The 15,606-nt window shown below is 45.5% G+C and overlaps 1 protein-coding gene across 2 annotated transcripts in view; it reads right to left on the bottom strand.

Moving 5' to 3' along the window:
- LOC119161142 (SH2 domain-containing protein 4A) overlaps window positions 1–15,606 on the bottom strand; it is a 417,994-nt gene that overhangs the window by 129,013 nt on the left and 273,375 nt on the right. For both annotated transcript variants that reach the window (XM_037413493.2, XM_075879855.1), the window contains exon 3: window positions 12,095–12,156. The gene's annotated coding sequence lies outside the window, so the exon portion shown is untranslated. The remainder of the gene's footprint in view (window positions 1–12,094; window positions 12,157–15,606) is intronic.

Here is a 15,606-nt window from a genome sequence, read left to right as displayed (position 1 = left end):
AACACCATGGCATATAGAGAAATGACCATAACACCTGATTTCGCCCTTCTAATTTTAGAACAGCTGAGCCATTATATCGAAGTGTATCGCTAGTATCACAACTTGGTTTGTTATAACCAATATTCGTTGTAACCGTACCGATGAATATTTCTCTTACAAAACGGCAATCTGTCTCGCGAAAGCTTAAAGTTACATATACGCGTTATTCCATGTTTCAAACTTCAAACTCACTATACAAATGAGGCAATCCTTACGCTATGAGTCTCCTTACAGCACTTAAAATTTCGGCTCAAATGGTCGCGCAACCAGTCATACCAGATTCACTTCAACCCCCCGATGTTCTATAACGCACAGCTAAATCTAAGTGCGTGGGTGTTCTTGCATTTGGCCTCCATTGAAGTACGGCCACCATGGCAAGTATAGTCGAACCCGCGTCCTGGACCTGATCAGCGCGACATTTATATCTAGGTCAGTTGCAAACAGGAGAACCTTTCTTTCAAAATATTAATTCTAATTCGCTGAATGATAAGGATCCCCGCGAGCACGTATGGCAGTCGCTTCCAAATCTTCACAGGCAATTTACTACTGTCCAAAAAGCGAAAGTTTCAGAATCATCGCATAATGCGATGCGCTGAAAGTAACAAAACATGTATACATTTAAGGACCATGCAGCGTGTGATGGAACGGAAAGTGATAAGCGTAGATACCTCGGCTAATCGGAGGTCAGTAGAATGAATTGAAGAAGGAACAGTGATAGACGTTGCTCTGCTTCATATCAAGCGAAATCAATACCTGGGCCGGTCACGTCATGCGTGAAAGTTACGTCTGGTGGACAGTCGGCTTGATTGATTGATATGTGGGGTTTAACGTCCCGAAACTACCATATGATTATGAGCGACGCCGTAGTGGAAGGCTGCGGAAATGTCGACCACCTGGGGCTCTTTAACGTGCACCCAAATCTGAGTACACGGGCATACAACATTTCCGCCTCCATCAAAAATGCAGCCGCCACAGCCGGGACTTGATCCCGCGATCTGCAGGCCAGCAGCCCAGTACCTCAGCCACTAGACCACAGCGGCGGGGTGGACAGTGAGAACAACGAATAGATACCGATTTAGGGATGGTAAACGCAGTTTATTGCCGCAGAGACTCGTTAGGTAGGACGATGGAATCAAGAAGTTTGCAGGAATAAAATAAAAGCAGCTTGCGTAAGATAGCGTAAATATGAAATCTTTGAGAGGTATTTTCATCCCACAGTGGGCTGAGGATGATCGCATTAGCTAGCTACCTTGGCGGGTTGTCCGTGCACATGAGAGGGCAACGCTCGTGCCGGAGCAAAATATCTCCAAATTCAGGCCATTGGCCGCGTTAGTTTTCGCGAGAGGAAACGCCTCGAAACGCGAGCAGCAAAGTCGGCAGGGCGCGGAGAAACGAAAGCGGCCTGTCCTCTTTTCTTCCTCCTGGCTGGCAAGCACACTGCGGGTGGCATTGTAAGACAGAGAGCCGCTCCATTCTCTCTACATCTGTTTTCCCCAGCAAAAGTTGCATCGGCCTCAACGCAAAAGCGGCAGAGGCGAGAATTGCGCCGCTGCAAACACGCAGCGCCGGCAGTGGTGGCGTTGTTCTTCGGGTTGAAGCCGCCACACCGCATGTTGTTGTGGGAAGGCACGGCGATGCTCTCTCGCGCAGATCGAGTTTCACAATGGGAAAGACAGATGTCTGCCCATCTCTTTTTTATGTGTTTCATTATTTTTAGTAAGGCAACTAGCGACAGATTCGAGACGCGACAGTGAGAGCGGAGCCTGTGGGAGAGATTTTAATGTGCTGTGGTGTCCTAAATTTAGAGGCGAGACTTAAGAAGAAGGGGTATCAAGAAATGTGCGCGGTGGGTGAATTTCGCACTGCGTCCAGAAAGAAAGAAGGGAAGTATGAAAGTGTATACGCGACCTCCTCCACGAAAAAAAAAAGTTAAAACCAGGATTTCGTGCAACGTGTTGAACGAAGCAGAGTGCATGGTGTGACTAGCGGAAAAAAAAAAGGGGGGGGGGGGGGGTGTGAGAGACGTGCAGTAACTGACCAACGAGCTTGTGAGAAGTATTGAATGGTGGCACGGTGAATGTTAGCGACAAAGGAATTGTCAGCCTTCGCGGCGTGCTTACTCCGGAGTGTGTCATCCGCTGATGACTGTATGTGCGGTTGATTAATCATTCCAAGCTCCCCACCCGTGCCTATATACTGTAACGCAAGACCATTGTCATTCTATCAATGCGTGGTTGTGGTAACATGTGAATATTTATCCAAAAGAACGCGTGCAATTAACTAATTAAGAATGAACGTGGAGCATGCTTTAAACTAAAGGTAAGCATTGCATAAAAGCGCCATAATATTGCTTCCCTCACAGGGCCAGTCGGTCATAGACACCTCACGCTAAGACACCGGATAACACAACTTGTGAGAAGCGATGGGAACGCCCTACATTAACGCCTCTCATCATCTGGACGCCGGCAGGGAGGAGGGGCTGCTACGAATGCGCGATAACGTGTTTTACATCAAACCTGTGGGGTACAAGGAGAGGCCATGACCTCTCCTTGTACCCCAGACTCCTTGTACCCCAGAGATTCGAGGAAGCGAATTCACGGGCACCGTTTCACAACACGGCCACGCAGACCACACACACGCGTTCGACAGTTCATTGGTGGCCCTGGCGCCCGGAGGGGCCCTTGCGTGGACGCATGCCTGTCATGCTCGCTTTTCGTTCCGTTTTCTTATTTCGCCCCGCCTCGGCCACTGCCAAGGACGTGCCCGCCAGACACCAGCGCACCGCGGACGACGGCGAGCGGGTGGTCTTCGCTCGACGCTGCCGCGGGCGAGTGCGTAAGGAAAACAGCGGCGACGGCTAGCGCGCGGCGGCGGCGTTTCCGCTAGAAGTCGGGCGTCCGCGCGAGAGCTGGCGGCCACCCTCCGGCAACCGCGAGAGAAGGCGTGGAGAAAGTAAACACGACCTTGGCGTAGATAACGGGGCTCAGTGACGACGCGACCACGACGAGGCGGGGAGCGAGAGAAGGAAGCCGCGTCGAGGACCGAGGAAGAGGAGGAGCGCGGCGTGTGTAAGCACTTACATGCCCAGAAAAAATTGGTGCCCCGTCACGGCTTCACACATTTCATTGCGGTTCTCTCCCCCTCTCTGCTCACGACCGAGTGTTGAGAATGCCTGGAGGCTCTCCGGGATCGAAGGGCGGTGCGATATGAAGAGCGAATCCCATGAGAAACAGGCTATAACCCCAGAAGTACCGGCCTTATTGGTCGGGGTGCATGTGATGAACAATGCCTCGGCTCAGTTGTCGTTGGCTTTTCTCCGAGAGAGTTTTGACGCCTTGATAGTGTGTGTAGCCTTTGGTACTTCACGGGAATCACAGTTGTCCCGCGTGACAGAATAAAAACGCTCTCGGAATGAAGGTTAACAAGCGACATCTTGTGAGGAAGTTGTTTCCTTGAGAAAAGTCAGGTGTCCGTACTTCCAAAGATCCAAAAAAAAAAAGCTGCGTAATCCAAAAGAAACGGAGCCGACTTCGTTTGACAATGTCATTTTCAGACATTAGCTCGCAAAAAAAAAAAAAAAAAAGACGGGGCTGTAAGATTTACGGCTAACCGTACATTCCTAAGATGGTCTAATTGGTCGCTTACCATTTATGGCCACTTGAAATTACCATTTATAGCCGTAACAGTCAGTGGCTGTTACATTGCGCTGACCGAGGCTTGTGTTCCATACTTTACGCACGCACGTACGCACGCACGGACGCACACACACATACACACACTGATTAAGTTGACACAACGTTAGGCACTACATTAATGCTGATGCACAATGTATACGTCAAAGGGACCCTGCAAGAGTTTCATAGCCAAAGCCGTTGTGAGATCACAACACGGGTCGCGTGTGGCGCAATAGTTGTTCACCGCCATTGTTCGTAACCACTATCACACACACACACACAAAACACTCAGTAAATAAACACCAAGGGCGCAATGGTGACTCGAACCCGGGTCCCCTGCTTGCCAGCCCAGTATTACTGAGACACTCCAATGCTCCGAACGCATTTGCAAGCTGGCCTTAGGCAGACTTGATCTCGGGAGAGGAATCGCGTTAATACGAGTAAAAAAAGCATTTTAAAACAGCAAAGGAACAACCGGGCGTCACCCAATGCGAATTCCACTATAATTACGCTATAATTATTTTGCACAAAATCCCTTGCAAGTAAGTAGCGAATACCACGCTTCTCCGAAGAATGTCGATTGTCGAAGGATAGCATATAATGAATGCCGACCTACGACACGCAAAAACATATTACTTATGGCGTAGTGGGTACCCAGGAAGTGTGCTTGTAGCAGTTACCGAAAGAGTATTTAGAAAAGGCTCTGAAAGGCCACTCTTTCAGCTATTCCTGTGACTGTGCTGCACGTGCCGCGCAGACCTGGAGGTTTTTTCAACATGATCAAAAAACGATGCCGATCGTTATTCAAGGCTCCCGAAAACATGAGATCCAATCATAATAGCATAGCATGTGGCGTGGAAATTACGACTGATTTTCAATGTCAGCTAGAAATCGTTCCCTTTTTTTTTTCTAGAAATGATGCCATATACACCAATGACCCCCGCCATATAACTAAATTCATGGTCATTGCCAGATTCTAGCATTGTGAGCTGCAAAGTTGTCTCGTGCCCCCACGCTCGCTTGCAATCATTCTGAAAGTAAGCCACGCGACTGAACAAGAAAAAAGTACTCGAAGTGTTGACACGCGCGTGACGTAACTCCTTTCCCCTGTGCCAAGCCTCCTTGCTTAGCTTCCAGCGCGCTCGTCAGGGTGATTACAGCGCATACGACAAGTAATTACAGCGCATACGACAAATCTTTGTGACTCCGCTTGTATACTTCACGGGTTGAAACATTTTGCGGTGGTCGATTCGTAATGCAATAAACTCCTTTAAAAAAAAAAGCCGTTCAATGCTTCCTTGGAAATGTGTTGCAAGGCCCCTTTAACTATTTTGGACACACTCTCCAATTGTTATTGATAACTTTCTTCCATCTCATTGGCTTATAACGTTCAACATTTGCGCCCTTTCGACTGCGTTAACGTTTTGTTTGCTTAACCGGTAAACGTTAAAAAAAACATTTTTGTAAAGTGCACTTATTGAGGAAATCGCCTACATTCTTTTTTTAATGGCTGAACGTGCTTGTACTTAATGGTTCAGGCTACCCCTGTTATTTCCATTGGCACTGCTCTTTGACGAACGGACGGACGGACGGACGGACGGACGAACGAACGAACGAACGAACGAACGAACGAACACACACACACACACACACACACACACACACACACACACACACACACACACACACACACATACTTGCCCCGCCGCGGTGGTCTAGTGGCTAAGGTACTCGGCTGCTGGCCTGCAGGTCGCTGGTTCGAATCCCGGCTGCGGTGGCTGCATTTCCGATGGAGGCGGAAATGTTGTAGGCCCGTGTGCTCAGATTTGGGTGCACGTTAAAGAACCCCAGGTGGTCGATATTTACGGAGCCCTCCACTACGGCGTCGCTCATAATCATATGGAGGTTTTGGGACGTTAAACCCCACATATCAATCAATCAACACACGTACTTATATATATATATATATATATATATATATATATATATATATATATATATATATATATATATATATATATATATATAAGGGTAAAGGAAACAGGTGTATACTTAGGGGCTCGTTTTTCGTGTTTACACAATATTAATGAGATCTAACAGACAATAATGCCAAGGAAGGTATAGGGGAAGTTATTAGGCCAATTGTAATGTAAATAAGAAGAAAAAAGAGTGGGTGAAAAGATAACTTGCCGTGGGCAGGATCCGAACCTGCGAACTTCGAATAACGCGTTCGATGCTCTACCACTGAGCTACCACGACAGCTATCCGCCCAGCCACTTTATTGGGTATCTATGTCAATTTAAACGTGGGAGTGTCAGTCAGCGCCACTAGTAGCCATGGCGGCGAGTGTGGCACACTCTTTATGAGCCTCGTTGGCGTCACGTAGCACGTGATGATCCTGCCCACGGCAAGCTATCTTTTCACACACTTTTCTTTCTTCATATTTACATCACAATTGACCTAATAACTTCCCCTATACATTCCTTGGCATTAATGTCTGTTAGATCTCATATATATATATATATATATATATATATATATATATATATATATATATATATATATATATATATATATATATATATATATATATATATATATATATATATATATATATATATAGGGAAACAAGTGTATATTTAAGAGCTCGTTTTTTCGTGTTTAGACACAATAATAATGAGATCTAAGATCTAACAGACAATAATGCCAAGTATGGGGGAAGTTATCAGGCCAATTGTGATGTAAATGTGAAGAAAGAATAGTGGGTGAAAAGATATTTTGCCGTGGGCATATATATATATATATATATATATATATATATATGCAAGACATACGTACTCTGACTTCTTCTTTTGAATATAATAACACAGCAGTTTTGGCACTGTCATAATTAATATTGAACAAGTGTAATAATTACCGGCGATAGTCTTCATGCCATATGACCTTTCGTGATGCCGCTGATTTTCATGCTCATGGGAAAGATATTCTATGCCACATTGCGGTGCAAAAAAGAGGGAAGAAAAACCTAGAACGTTCCAGGGTTCCTGAAACGTTTTAGAGTTTTCTTCCCTGTTTTTTGTTGCCATTTTTTGTATTTTTTTCTGACTTAGCTGTTCTTTCTCTATCATTTTTTACTCAAATTGCTATAAATGTGAGCGCGAGCAGAATGTACCGTCATTCCTGACAAATGCCAGACTCTGGTCGAAACTGCCGACTTAAACGCTTCCGTTGTTACCGTTCTCACGGAGAATCTACTTGAGAGTTGAGACATGAGTCTCCGTTCCGGGCGTTCTGCAGAAGCCGGTTCTAGCAGAAGAAAGCTCCACAGGACTGTTCATCGCAGGCATGCTGGTATTCTCGTTACTTTTAACGCTGTGCTTTGTCAAACGCCGCTTATCAACTAGGCGGTCGACGCTGCGCGTTCAGGTTTTAAAAAATGGGCAGGTTACATATCTGCGGTATAGAATACCAAATATGTACAGTGCTTCATCCATCGAATCCGCCTTGACAACAAATCTAGCGTCACATTTCGAGTACCCTGAACTCACGCGGACGAAAAGAAGTGCGTTCGTCGCTTGCGCGCGCCTCCGCTATCAGAATGCAACATCGATCAGACCTCTACGGGTGATGCTAATTGACTAGTAATTAAAGGCTACTGATCCTGAGGCGGATAAGAGACGGGGCGATCTCGACAAAATCAATTTAACACTTATGCGAATTGCGCAGTTTCACGCGTTGGTCACGCTGAAGATAACGAAGAGAGCATTATGAAAGAAGACTACCTAATCGCGATGCGATAGCTCATTATACGCTCTGTGCCAAGTTGTAAGTCATTCCTACATACTGCGTAATCTCAGTCTGCCATTGTCTCAGCGAAGGAACTGTAGTCGCACGGGAAACAAATAAAACAAAGATAAGCGTGCGCCAAAGCACTCGACCAAAACTTGTTTGTTGTATGACGAACTATCACGCAGAGCGGTGCAGCGAAATACGAGTACAGTCTCCATTCGAGCGTTCATCGCCTGCGTACAGGTGCATGGCAAGCGACTGCTTAGTCGGCGAAGACACGCACATATCGACGCGAAGGCATCAAACGGCAGGCACCACCAAGAGAGCGCCACATGGAACGGGCGACCCCGCGGCCCTCTTTTGTCGCCGGCATGAGCGCCGATGGCCCGCTCAGATGTAATCGCTCCGCTCTCAGCGTCACAAGGCCGCTCGGGCTTCACATGAAGGAGCCTCGCACAACAGGCGCATCCGCTGCATACCCGCGAGTGCTGGCCTTGTATGTACACGCCGGAAACGCCGAGACCATCCGCACGTGATGCACGCGGTACGCACATGGTATACACACTGCATGATACCAAGTAGCGCGCGGGATCGGCGCATCGGTAGGTCAGGTGACTTTGCGCTGCTGCGCCGCCTGTGCCCGAACCCATTGACTCTTTTATTGCACGTATAGCGCGACTGACAATCAGCGAACATCACTTGGAACCCGGAAATCGCCACAGACCGGATCTTTTGGCACGACCCCGTTTCTCCTAGGAGGGTTCATTCGCTCGGTGTTCAATGTGAACCTTATAAAAACAAATCTAGCACTAACTTACCGGAGTGCTTTCTTAGTCGAACTATCAGCCTCTTTGTGGAATATTAATCTTTTTGTGTTCGCAGGCAGTCTGTGCTAAGGGGAGAAATATGGGGAGAAGGATTCGTAACATGATTTAACGCGATGTTAAAAATGGTGGCAACAAACAGGCCTCCGAAAAATTACCCATATTGATTGATATGTGGGGTTTAACGTCCCCAAACTGCCATATGATTATGAGAGACGCCGTAGTGGAGGGCTCCGGAAATTTCGACCACCTGGGGTTCTTTAACGTGCACCCAAATCTGAGCACACGGGCCTACAGCATTTGCGCCCCCATCGGAAATGCAGCCGCCGCATCATTATCCATAGTTAAAGCTTCATTTGAATGCAACGTTGATACGAGCAGGGTGACACAAATCTTGATATCGTGTTAAGCTAGTTGACTGTAGTTCTTTAAGTTTAACGGAGTAGTCATCTTATTAATAAAAGGAAAAAAAGAGACAGATTGCAAAAATCTAAATTTAATAATATTGAATCAGTGTAAAAACACATAGGTTGTTGTCATTACCCTCTTCCTTTCTTGTTGCTTCCCATACAAACTTTCAGGGTAACAAATTGTAAACGGCTCAATCAATTTCAGTTAGGTTGAGGCATTATTATAAGGTTAAGTAAATTTTCAAGCCTGTAATATCCTTCTGGCATTCCAAAATTGATGGCGAAACGTAATGGATGAAGGAGTAGAACTTCTGCTTGGAAGCAAAATGACCACAATTTTTCCAAAATTGATGGCGAAACGTAATGGATGAAGAAGTAGAACTTCTGCTTGGAAGCAAAATGACCACAATTTTTATTGTTATTTCTTGCGCATTTCTTCACGGTCTGTTTTTAAGACGCCTACACATGAGTTTGGTTGGTTAGGCAGTGGCAACTTTATTGCATTTTCCTGCCTAATTTGAGGCTACCCGGGCTCAGGTCTCCTTCGTTGGAACGTCGAGATCTGGTCTCAGCGCCACCTCGCGGGCCTCCTGAACGGCCCAGATTTGGTTGCCGAGGTCGCAGTTGCGCAGAGCTGCGGCCCACCTCAGCGATAGGCTCTCGGAGTTTAACTAGTTATTGTATTGAGCATTGCATTCCCATAGCATGTGTTAGAGTTCAGTAGTTGCCTGCTTACTTACCTTTCATGCGTCTTCTTTGTGCACTTCGGAAAGTGTCTACTAATGGGTTCGAGAAAGTAATTGTTTGCAGTAGCCGTCCACTGCTTGTGCCCTATTCACAGGGAAATTAAGCTTCTTCTCTCTCTCTCTTCACAGTGGCATAATATGCTTACAGATCATGTTTAAAAGAAAGCCTAATTAAAAGCTGGAGCCCACATTGATGACTTTGCTTCACGCTTAGTGGTGTAGAACTTCGTACACTAGAAGTTATTGCACAAGCAGTCAATCGCAGGGTTAAACTTGTTAGCGAAGGCAGACATGCATGACCAGTATAACTAAGGACGTTCACACACAAAAAAAGGCAATGAAAACTATGCAGGCCCAGTGCTTCGCTAGACTGCCTTCCTTTGTGCAGTTCTTTCACTCACATTCAAGTACTGTACTAACTACACGTATATGTAATTACAAATTAGGAGCTATAGAAATGGTACTGCAATGAAGGCGCACGTCATTGTGAAAACTCAGCGCGTGCGCCCTCGTTAAGGGAGCAGCGAAACGAATCCGGGCCGTTGTCAGGTCGCACCTTGACGGAGGCGCTGCGGGTCAAAGTCGCACGACGCGGGCCACCGAGCCGCGGTCTTACGAGACGAGGCTGACTTCCCGACGGCTGCTCAGCGCCGGGCGGCCTTGCGCAACTCCCCCTCTTGCGCTATCTGTGCCCTCTCCCGCTCTTCACAGTGTGCCGCCGCACCGAACAAGTACAGACCGGTGGGAGACAGCAGCCAGAGAACGACGCCAAAGAGAAACACGAAGCCGCTAAGGACTTTCGAAACAACGCCGCGGCGGAGCTCGTGGTTTGGCTCGGGCAGGAAGTGCGCGAAACAGTACAAGTATCGTTTGACGACTTGCCGAGCCCGTGGCGGGGCATCTGCAACTCCGTACGCAAGGCTTGAAGGGGCCATGACACGGTGGCACCACACCACTACTCGCGCTGCCCAGCGAAAAATTGGAGTAAAGGCTGCATTAGAGGGTCCATTGTGCCTGAAAGCGTATGAAAGAGTGACTGTAAATCAATATTTCAGTGCAAGACACGTGCCATAAAGGTCACCGGCTCTAAATGCCGTCCATCGCCGGTGACCTCGACATTGCCGCGGCGTGTGTGAGGTCACGTGGTGGAGGGAATGTAGCCGTCGTTTTCCACCAATGTTTCGGATCACTACAACGCGTCCACTTTCGGTGCTAAGATGAAATTGTGACTCTATCGCATGCGCAGCTCAGTGCGGGACGATGTGACCGGGGAGCGGGCTACAGGCAGTCACCCAGACGTCGGGGAAGGAGGAACTCTTGCGAGGCTTCTTGCTCACACAAAGGACAGGCGATTTATTTACATATTTACAATACTTGGCAAACCAGGCGATCATACGCTTCTTTACAGGACAACAACATCAGACACGACCGGCCGCCACAAAGGCCACTGAGAGAGACCACTCGGCGCACACACGACGCTCCTTTTATATTCTGCGGTCTGTGCACGCGCTTATTGTCCGACGATGACTGCGCGTCTCAGTGATGCCGATGGCATACACGTATACGCCTCTTGCGTTGCTGCAGGACGCGAACCGCGTTAGCAGGGCTCACCGATGACTGTCTCTTGCAGGGCTATGTCCTTGCTCTGCCAGTCATAACAGGAACAATACCATTCGCCAGAACGCAGACGTTCGCACAGCAAGCAGTTTTTTTACGCCACTGCTAGCGAGTGCCCCAGTGTTGCCCTAAATATACTCGAAGGGCGAGTGTTTATAAAAAATATTAAATTATAAATTAAGTGTTTACCGAAACGCGCTAATGTTTTGCCACCTGTTCCATGAGCCCACAAAGATTAGCCCACATTATACATAGTACGATCGAAAATTGAACGTGATGGCCCTCTGAAGGGACACTACAAAAAAAAAAAAACAGTTTTTCTCATATTAGTTCATTACCATTTCACAAAACAAGATTACCACGCTTGCTGCGTGAATACGCATCGTAAGCGAAAAAACGCGCAAAAAGCGTTTGCGGGCGGCGACGCCACTATAAATTGCCGCGCCAAACACCACCACGATGTCAAATTTTGACGGTGACTATCGTTCCCGCGTAGTCTTCAATCAGCGTCCTCTGAGGAGGCCTTACACTTTATATGCCAAGTTTTAAAGAATTGTTGAGCTGATTGCGTCAAAATTAGAAAAATACGCTTTCAAATGAGTGACATCAATGCAAAGATTCGGCGTGAAATCGAAAAATGAAACTATCTCCGTTAAAAATACATTTATGGTAGCGAAATTAACATTAGGGTTCTCAGAGTACATATAATTTATCTAAACTCATTGATGTCACGCTTTAGTGCGCCTTTGACTCACACTGCTTGAATGGTATCTATGTGGTCATCACGCTGCTGGTTCCTTTATCCCATCAATTTATTAGCCCTGTCTGTTTGACAAAAATGTAGTTTTATAGTTGACAGTGTACAGAGAGGAATTGAGGAATTCCTGGTTTCGAACACACACACACAATATATATATATATATATATATATATATATATATATATATACATAATCGCCACATTTGACTTGCTACGGCAACGTATGCAATACTTACGTTGCGCAGACCACGATCTTCACTAGCAGAGGCAGACGTTAGTGAAGTTTCCGGGTCACCGTCTACAAAGAAATAAAGCAAAGGCCTACTTAAGCACACCATTGCGCTACAGTTGTCACAACCACACCGCGTGTGTGTTTCTTTTTAATTTACGTGGGATATATCTATTCATTCATGCATGCATGCAGTGTTCATACAGGACAGTGTACAGACAAATATAGAGTTTTTAAAGTAAAAAAAAAAACAAAGGTGAAGAAACAGCCACCAAACATAAGCCGTGTAGCTGAACACGACATGGCAAGAAGTTGGTTGGTTGGTTGGTTGTTCCTCAGAGTCCTGGCGCAACCCACCACGGGGGATCGGCCATGAAACGGACGGTGCCTCATTTGTCAGGTGGAGTTGTTTTGCCAGCCGGATTATTTAGATAACGATGTTTAAACAAAGAACCAACTGGTAAACGATAGATTAGAAATAAAATAAATAGAGGTAATACAAAGAACGAACAAGCTAATGTGGTTTGAAATAAAGTGAATTTATGCCTCAGCTTAACATTCTAATCGTTTTGTTGCCTTTAGAAAATCGCATACGGCCTCGCAAACGTACCTTTGGCTAAATCCCTTTTCAGTTGCTCTAAAGGAAAGGACCACCGGAAGGGATAAATTTAGAGCCAACCTACGGAGAGGTTCTTGAAAAGCATTGCTATCGGCTTCTTCTTGCTCGTCCACGAATCGAGCACGATGGGAGTCCATCTCTCCTTTGTTCTGCTGCTCTCTCTTCGTCCATCTCTCACATACCAGTCGATTTCACTCGAAGTGTACTTACAAGCTTCGTGCTATTTTCGTTGAAACATAAACTTCAACCCATTTGCCCAGTGAAGTGATGGTTGGGGCTAGCTAGTTCATGTCGAAGCCTTTGGTATGTGCTTTTTATAAGAATATCGACGGAGAAGACGCCGAGACGGACAGTGGTATACGAGACAAGGCAAAACATTCAACTGTTTAATTTCTTGCGTTGTTCAGATATATATCGAGGACTAAAAAGGCACTCGTGTGAGTGCTTAAAAAAACACCACATCCTCACCTAGGCTATACCCTAGCTGCCTCTTGCATTTTCATCACGATATTCACTTCAGCAGATGGGAAACGTGTAAACGGCATGATGACGCAATTTTCGTCACCAGTAACAATCCCTGTAACGACCGAGCACACCATGTTCAAATCAGCCAATGGCTGATAGAAGACCTTCTACGAGTGATTTTGAAGCTTCCTCCGTCATTAGTCAAGAGAAGAGAACGCAATTTTTATCTGACTTTGATAATTTAATGTGAATTTCAGGCTGCGTCCGGCGTTAAATTATTCGGCTCGCTTGTTCTAAGCAGCCTATACAACCGATCGGTAGCGTTTTCTGACCATGCTCAAAAAAATGTCGCAGGGCCTCTTTAAAAACGTAAAATACGACAGTGATAAATTGTTTTGTTAAACAGCTATCATGGCTTCTCCCAGTGACGAAAATTGCGTCAGTGTGCCGTCAATGCATTTATCTTCTGCAGAAGTGAATCGTGTGGTAAAAACGCAAAAGATAAATGTGGTGTTGACGGGGGTATTGCGTCATTATCTTTTTGATGCGTGCTATAGTACTGGCTCTAAATGCGAGCAACGCAACAAATAAAATAGTTGAAAGTCGCATTGCTTTCATTTTACCTCTGTCCGCCTCCGAGTCTTCTTCGTCGATGTTTTGTTCAAAACAGCGCACATACAAGACTTCAACGTGCTCAACAGCATGAAGGCCTACCCCCTCCTGTTTCTCGCCGTTGAACCTAGTTTCAACCCTTTCTCCATGTCCTCGCATCATGTCCCGTTTTTATCCCTGTTCTTAGGATACACCCCCACCCCCCTGTCTCTCCGTCAATTGCTTTCACCACTTCGGTAAATGTGAAAGAGAGACAGAGCGTGTGCCAGTACGCAGACAAGACATCGTATTTTCGTCGGTGCAGCAACCGAGGTACGGTGAATTCATTTCGAAAAGCAGAAGCGCGATTCCAGCCCTACATGAAACATCATCCACTATACAGGCATTGGCCTGTCTTCTTGTACACTGGCTGCCATATTCTATGAACAGCCATTGGCTATCACCGCCTAATGGAGTGTTCATTTCTACTTTCAGAACCCTGCATCAATATTTCACAGACCAATGTGCATGATCATACGTCAATCAAACCTCTCTTGAAAATTACTTTCGTATAGAACACCAACTGCAGAATCAAAGGCGTCGTCAATGCGGAAAGTATTGGCTACACAGAAGGAACCTCCGCTTAAAAGTATGTGGCGATGCCGACCTATATTCAGTTATAGAAAGTCTAAAATGAGAACACGAATGGCATAAGCTCCCCGCTTACTTTTCTACCATGCACTTTTCCACGAAGCGACAATTTTTGGTTGTTGTAATATGGCAAAACATAATAACTCTAATGTCGTCAGTATGCTCCATACGGACACCAAGAGCTATTTACTTTTCAAGGCACTGACACTCAAAACGCACACAGGATATAGATCTAGCAATAACAAAAACAAATCATGTGTCACACATCTCTTTGTAACATCAGGTGACAGCCAACTTCCATGAGCAGTACATACATTTAGTCAAGGCAGCCGGTTTATTTCAACAAAATAAGAGAAATGCATGACATTGAATTACATTTCAAACGTAAAGTAGAGTTGTGTGAATAGGAAAATTTAGAATCGAATCGAATACGAGTAAAATACAATTTGAATAGTGTTAAAGTATTACGGCGACCATTTTCAGAGCAGCCCTAGAATGGTAATGTTACCATTTTCAACACAACCGAAAAAGCTCACATTGTTTTATTTCAAATAAACATTAACTAACTTATTCGCATTACGTACGATTACTTCTTTACGATTAACTTTCTATTACTTTTAATCCAGATAAAAATACCACAATTTTGTAAACTGAGTAAAGCTCGTCTATAGAAGGAAAAAGAAGAGCCTTAAAACTATTCTGTACCTGCAGGTTTAAATTCAGTATGTATACGATCCGCCCGACTCATGACTGATCCCTCAGAGTGGGTAGGTACCAATGATCCAAGGAGCATCATCATCATTATCATTAAGTACATGAGTGATTATAGTACTGTCACGTGGTTGTAATGGAACTCCAAACAGCTATTAGATGAAACTCATATATACATATAAGTTTATATATATATATATATATATATGAGTCAACATCATCGTGAATGTTATGATGAAGACAGTGCATGGGTTGATAACGCTATCACTTCGTCGACACAGAAGTCTTAAGCGAAAACGCCCTCATCATCTAAAAAATAAAGGGTCGACGCTGACTAGACAGTCTCGTGAAACCTTGGCTTGCATGCATTTTGGTGATTCGATGATTCAAACAAGAAACATTAGGCCCCTTTGTTCAAACGTTTCGTTACTGTGAGAATTCTTCTTTCGCTCTTATTATTAGAAAAATGTTCGGCATTTCTA

The sequence above is a fragment of the Rhipicephalus microplus genome, chromosome X (genome assembly GCF_043290135.1).
Source record: "Rhipicephalus microplus isolate Deutch F79 chromosome X, USDA_Rmic, whole genome shotgun sequence".
In the NCBI taxonomy this organism is placed as follows: domain Eukaryota; kingdom Metazoa; phylum Arthropoda; class Arachnida; order Ixodida; family Ixodidae; genus Rhipicephalus; species Rhipicephalus microplus.
Note: the sequence above shows the minus strand (reverse complement) of the source record. Positions and strands in the feature narration are given on the sequence as shown.